This window comes from Gavialis gangeticus, unplaced genomic scaffold, assembly GCF_001723915.1.
Source record: "Gavialis gangeticus isolate Ggan-Ray unplaced genomic scaffold, GavGan_comp1, whole genome shotgun sequence".
NCBI lineage: Eukaryota > Metazoa > Chordata > Crocodylia > Gavialidae > Gavialis > Gavialis gangeticus.
In genome coordinates, this window is record NW_017729032.1 from 85477001 (window position 1) to 85483558 (window position 6558).

Sequence of the window (6558 nt, forward strand, 5' to 3'; positions counted from 1 at the left end):
ATATATATATATATATATATATATATATATATATGTTATACTTCTTTTACATGCAAAGGCTATTGCTGGAAAATTGTATATTCTAATAAGTCAGACATTCAGATTCAAGAGGGTTTAAAGTCATGTCCTGTCCAAGCAGTAAACCACATATAACATGGGTGGAAAATCATCCACTATTTTCCATATGCTCAGACATTTTTCATCTATATTTCATCAATGAATTATTCCTACTTTGAAAATGATGACCATGGTTCTTCACTATGGCTGAGCAGTGGGTGGACTTAGTGCTGAGTAGTGTGCACAATATGGTATTACAGTTTGATGATTCCAAGCCACCAATCCCCCAATATAAGTAAGAATAGAGGAGTCATAGTCTAATTTATACAGCTGGTTCTCTGCAATGCCCACTGTAAAACCCCTCAGTTTATCACTGATATTATCCCTCGTCCATCCTTATACTAGGCTTGGATGTCAAGTGATAGATGAGGCAGCTCTCCCCACCAACAAAAGCAACAAATAATTCTCAGAGGAAGTTTGCAGGTCTGGGTTCAGTTCAGCACCTTAAACCTTTCCTTTCTCTCTCTCGCTCTCTCTCTCTCTCTCTCTCTCACTTAAGGACAAAAGACAGGGATAGCAAATGGTTAGTCATGTTTCACAAAGTCCCATTTATTTAGGACAAAAATATTATGTATATTAAACAATAAACAACTTACCTACATGCTTGCCTGGTTATATCAAGCTGTTATATAGGGCTTGACAGATACAGTTCACAAGTCTTAGATCTGGTAAAAGAACCCCATCCGTAGACCCAGGCCATCTCTTGAGATAGTTTTGCTTCCTTTCTTTGCCAGGTTTTTCTTCTTGAACCAGACAAAACTAGCATATTTTCCCCATAGAGGCTATGTTCCAAAGGGCTGGATTTCTGCATAACCAGCACAGGGAATTTTAATTAATTACCCCCTGGTATTTTTAGTTCCTGAACTTAGTAGTAAATACAATCATCAGCAAAACTATAAAAGTAATGCATATGTGTATGACACTGATCTAGTAGCACTCAAATTCTCCCTGTGGCCACACAGTCCAGCATTCCATGACAGTTGTCCTAACTATTTTATGCTCCCAATGCATTGCATCTATCACACAAACGGCTAGCTTTTCACTCCATGTTTTATCCATATAAGAATTTCTCTAATGGCTTTGTACATCATTGTGGTGCCCTGTGTCAAAGAAGTTCTTATTAAGATTCACAAATTACAGACTGATACAATAATGTCAAGGATTTGCTTATTAACATCTCCATAATACTGACTACCAGAACAGTTATTATAGTTTTCTCAGTGTTCTGTATTATTAATGTTAACAGCTGCAACTCTTGCATGCTGGAGTAGTCTGAGCTGAGACTTACCATATTTTGACATATGACTAGTTAACCTAGGTTCAAATCCAGTAAGGCTTGTAAAAAGTGTTAAATTACTGAGGACAGTTGAGAGAGAGAAAGGATGCTTTCCCTTTGCCTAATGAATGCTCAGATACTATAGTGATAACAATAGATATACACAGACAGACAGACAGTTAGAATGCTAATTAGTAAACGGAGACTTTTTTCTCAAGGAAAAATCAGAAGATTGTTCTGAAGTAACAATACAAATGCAGGGAGCATATGAGACAACAAGGAAGAGATACAAGTGATTAAATGATAGATATAATAATATGTGCTTTATTGAAAGTGGATAAATATTTATAATAGCTAAAATGCTAATATACAGTAGATAGGAACAATATATGTATATAGGCAGGAGATACAGTCACTACAAGATAGACTCAAGAAGAATGTTGGGAAAGTATTTAGATTAGGATTTTCATTGCATATGCATAAAAGCATGAGTTATATGCAATTCCCATTGAATTTAATAAGAGCTGTGTTGCCTAAGTCCTTTAGGCTATTTTATACATTGCACTTACAAAATGCCAGGGAATTATACAAATCCAAAATGAAGAGTGTGGTGGTTCAGTTTTTTAAGTAAAGTCAAAAGGAATTAAAAACAAAGAAAAATGACAGATGGTATATGACTACAGACCTGCAGGAATAAAAATTTGTTGGACCAAATCTCAAGGTACTCAAAACCACAAGACACCATACACAAGAGACGGATTATCTCTTAGAAACCAAACACTGCCAACCATGCACCAACTAGAGGAGAAGCCATCCTTGACCTACTTACAAATAGAGAGAAATTGATTGAAAGTGTGAGAAAAATAGGGAAATGTGGGACCAGTGACAATGAGCTACTTGAATCTAGTAAAGTAATTAATGAGCTCAGAAAACACAATGGTATAAGGCTACTAGATTTCAAGAAAGAAAAATAAGCTCAAATGCACAGCACTGAGAAACCAGGCCAATTGCTGGACAGATGCCCAGGACACTAAGGGTGAGGAAAACCTCCCAGGACATTTCACGCTGGGACTGTGAAACTATTAGGGGTGAAGCTCCTCCAGCCATACCAGCACAATTTTGTACACCCTTTCATTATCCCTGCATCTGTCATTCTGCTCCCTTTCTTGTTCAGTCTCTCTCTTCACTCACTTTCCAAACCATTCAACTGCATAGTTTAGGACCTGTTGTGAAATGTTCACTTGGAGTAGTAATGCTGATCACATCCCCAAAAAATACCACAATCTGCACCCAATTACCTGGAGGGTAGATGAGTAATAATCACCTGGGGTCTAACAAGAATAAAGTTTTACAGGCAAAACTAGTATCATAATAATTAATTATACAATTTTAGTTCGTGAAGACCATGCTATAGATATAACATGTATTGATGTAAGTAAATGGTTTTATGTGATAATGAAGTATAGCCTTTTAAATTAATTTAGGCAACAAATTTGAAACCTATTATATGCATTGCAAGATGAATGAAGGTCTGTAAACTAAGAGTGAGATACTCCTTTTCATTCTAGGTACTATGCACCATTGAAGGAGCTGGGTTGAGTCAAGATCCCAAAACCTATATATTTTTTAAGATATACCAGCATAGCTGCCTCCTGAAGTTCCCTTACAAGCCTAGGCTGGGAGAAGAAATGGCATAGCAGGATTGTAGAGATTCTAGAGAGTGCTATTGCCAATATGCTTCCATAATTTAGAATCTCCTTGTAACTATTCAGGGAAACAGGAACTAGACCTAGGTAAGACTTACTTTAGTATTTCTGTTCAAAAGCTAAATAACACATAAGGTAAATATGAAGAACTTACTAGAGGGGCATAGAAAAATATTACACAGGGTGCTAACAAGCGCGGAACTGAAATACTAAAAATGACCTAGACACTGAAACAAATTGCAGAAATGGAAATACTCCAAAACAAAAACACATTGGATGAGAGGGGTGTAGGTTGTAGCCATGTTGGCCTAAGGACATGTAGCCCTGTGGGGTCAGGCTAACTCTCGGGATCTCAATATTGTGCTGTTAGACAGGAGGTTGTGACACAATTGCATGTATACACACACACAAATCAATTAGGTGCATACAAACTCACACTGCCAGCTCAGGAACACACACATCCAAACCAGCTTAGGCACATGCATACCTATCACAAATTCAAGCACATACACTATACACCCCAAAAGTTAGAAACAGATCACTAATTTGTATATCATGCACAAGATTCCATATATATATATATACACACACACCAGTTCACACACATACAATCCACCTACACATAGGTAAGTTCCTAACTTGGATGGTACAGTGTGTATGTGTGTGCTTGGGGGAAGATTCAGGTGTGAGAGAGAATTAATGTGTAGGGAATGAAAGTTGCCAGAACTGGGATTAGAACCAGTAGACTACAGAAAAGCTGGCTGAGGAACTGAGGCTTGGATTTACTTAAGGTAGACTGGGCCTGGAAGCTGAGGCAAACAACTGAGATAATTGGGGGGGGGGCAGATAAGTGGTGGCAAGGAGGACACAGCCAGGAAAGAAATTGAGGCAGAAACCTGGTTGCTCAGGGGAAAAGGAAAAGGCAGTGGGGATAAGACAGTGGCAAAGAAACAGGGGGTTTGGAGGCAAAGAGGAGCATGGGACAGGTGCTGGAGGTGGCGGTGAGGCAGAAGAAGGAGAGGGAGAAATGATACGGAAGTTAGAGGGGTGAGGAGCAGAGATTGGAGCAGGGACAAACCATAGTAAAGCAAAACCCAACTTAGGGGACCAAATAACAGTTTTATTGCACAGACAACACACTATGCAGCCCCAAGAAGTTATTGGTTCACAGACACAAACACACACACACATAAGCTCACACAATGGCAGCAGGAGAAAGAGACTCAGTAAAAGGGTTGGAGTCCAGGTAGGGAAAAGAAGCAGAGTCCAAGTCCTTGCTTGAAGAGGGGGTGGGGGGTGATAGCTACCTATCCAGGCTGGGAAAGAGTCCTTGTCCAGTAGGTGTTGTCCAGGGGGGGGTTGCCGGCAGGGCCTCTGGGTAGATAGGTGGTGTGGCATGGTGCTGGTCCAGATGGAGAGGGCATCCCACTGGGTCTGTCTTCACTGCCCTTTTTTATAGGGGCAGACCTTGCGTGACCCTAGTGACAGGAGGCATTCCCAGGCAAAGGTCAGCCCCTGGCGTACTGAGCATGTGTGCTCCATGCAGGGATGTGCAGTTTCAGGTGTCTGTAATGGTGGTGTACAATGGTAGAGTTGCTGGTTCTGCAGGGTCTTTTGTCTTTCAAATGCTGGGTTTTTGTCTCTCTTCCTGGGTGGTTCCTGGATGAATCAATGCAAGGTGATGGCCCAGTCATTACAGGCCATTGTATTTCAATCATTCCCAATCACTCTTATTCATCTGGGAAAAATTTACATGGGAGGGGTACGTGACTCATACAGTTGCAACACAAAGGATGCCGGGGCAGAGGACATAAGATGGAGACTTGACATACAAAATGGAAACTTGACATGACTATGGTTCACTTACAAATACAGGCCTAAACCATGCAATATCCATATGAAACAATAAAAATCGATATGATAATGGTAATAATACAATATACAACAGTAAGAATCAATACAAACCTAATAATAATACAATATGAAACAGTGGATATCCAAAACCAAAAACTTGCTACCAAAATAAAGATGTTAAAGCTTATCCTAAGTCTGAGCTTGCTTATGCTTGTCTATAGGGAATAGAGAGGGAGGGAAAGAAAAGCCAGAAATAATTGAGGAAGGGAAGGGAATGCATATCTATCATATACATATATGTATTAAAAAAGAAAAACTGGGGGTTTTGCTACAGACATAGCCCGACAGGTTTCTTTGGGTAAATCCAATATCTTTTATCAGACCAACTCAATTAGTTAAAGAAATTCTTCTTACCAAGCTTTCAGGCCCAAAAAACATTTTTAACTGCTCCATCAAGGAAGAGCACAGACTATTTGCAGGTGCTTCTTCAGCCTGATGAAAAGTGCTTGTGCCCAAAACCTCGCTAGGAAGAATTTTTCCTACTCTTTGAGTTGATCTAATAAAAGATATCAGTTTACCAAAAGAGCCTTGCGTACATTGGATGAGACACTCAACACACTGTAAAATAGCTGTAATTAGGAATAATAGCAGATAACAAATCAAGTAGGAATTTTCAATCTGATATGTGGTCAAGATAGGCCAATATAGGCTGAGTACAAGCATACAGTTGAACCAGTTAAAAATTCAGCCACTTAGTTTAAGCCATTTGAAATTCAACTAGATGAAAGCTGTACAAGTATTCAAAGGGCTGCCTATTAGGGCTGTGCAAAGCTTCAGTCCCTGATTCAATTAGGTGGAGATTCTCCCCAGTTCGGTGGTGAAATCTCCAAATCTGAATTGAATCAGATGTCCCTTTAATCTCTCCGAATCAAATTGGAACCCTCCAAATCAATTTGGAGAGATTCGGAAAGATTTGGTGACTCGGACACAGAGACAGCTTTAAATGTTTTTTCTGCATACCTCAAGGTACCAGGCAGCTTGTCAATGCTGTGATGCTGGGTTGGGTGGAGCATCCCACAGGAGTGCGGGGGGGGGGGCTCCCCAGTGTGCTCAGCAGCAGAGCCAGAAGTGGACCAGAAGCACTTCCGGTCCACTTCTGGGGCCACCAGGGAGCATGCGGGAGGGTCTCCCATGCCCTCCCAGTTTGGCAATCGGTTCCTCCTGGGTCTGCGGGGGCACCTGGGGACCCCCTGCAGCTGATCACCGAGCTGGTGGAGCATGGGGGGGACCCCCAGCATGCTCCCCAATGGACCCGAAAGTGGATCGGAAGTAGTTCCAGTCCACTTATGGGTTCACTGTTGAGCATGTGGGGAGCCCCCCTGCACTCCTGTGGGATGCTCCATCTGCCCCAGCATTGCAGCGTTCATGAGCCACTCCTGGTACCTTGAGGTATGTAGAAAAGTCATTTAAAGCTGTGTCTATGGCCAAATTGCTGATTCTCTAAATCAGCATTAAATCTTCAGATTCAGATTCAGTTGAATCAAGTCAGGGACAGTGATCTGAATCCACGAATCAAATCATTATCCCCAATTCAGGACAAATCCA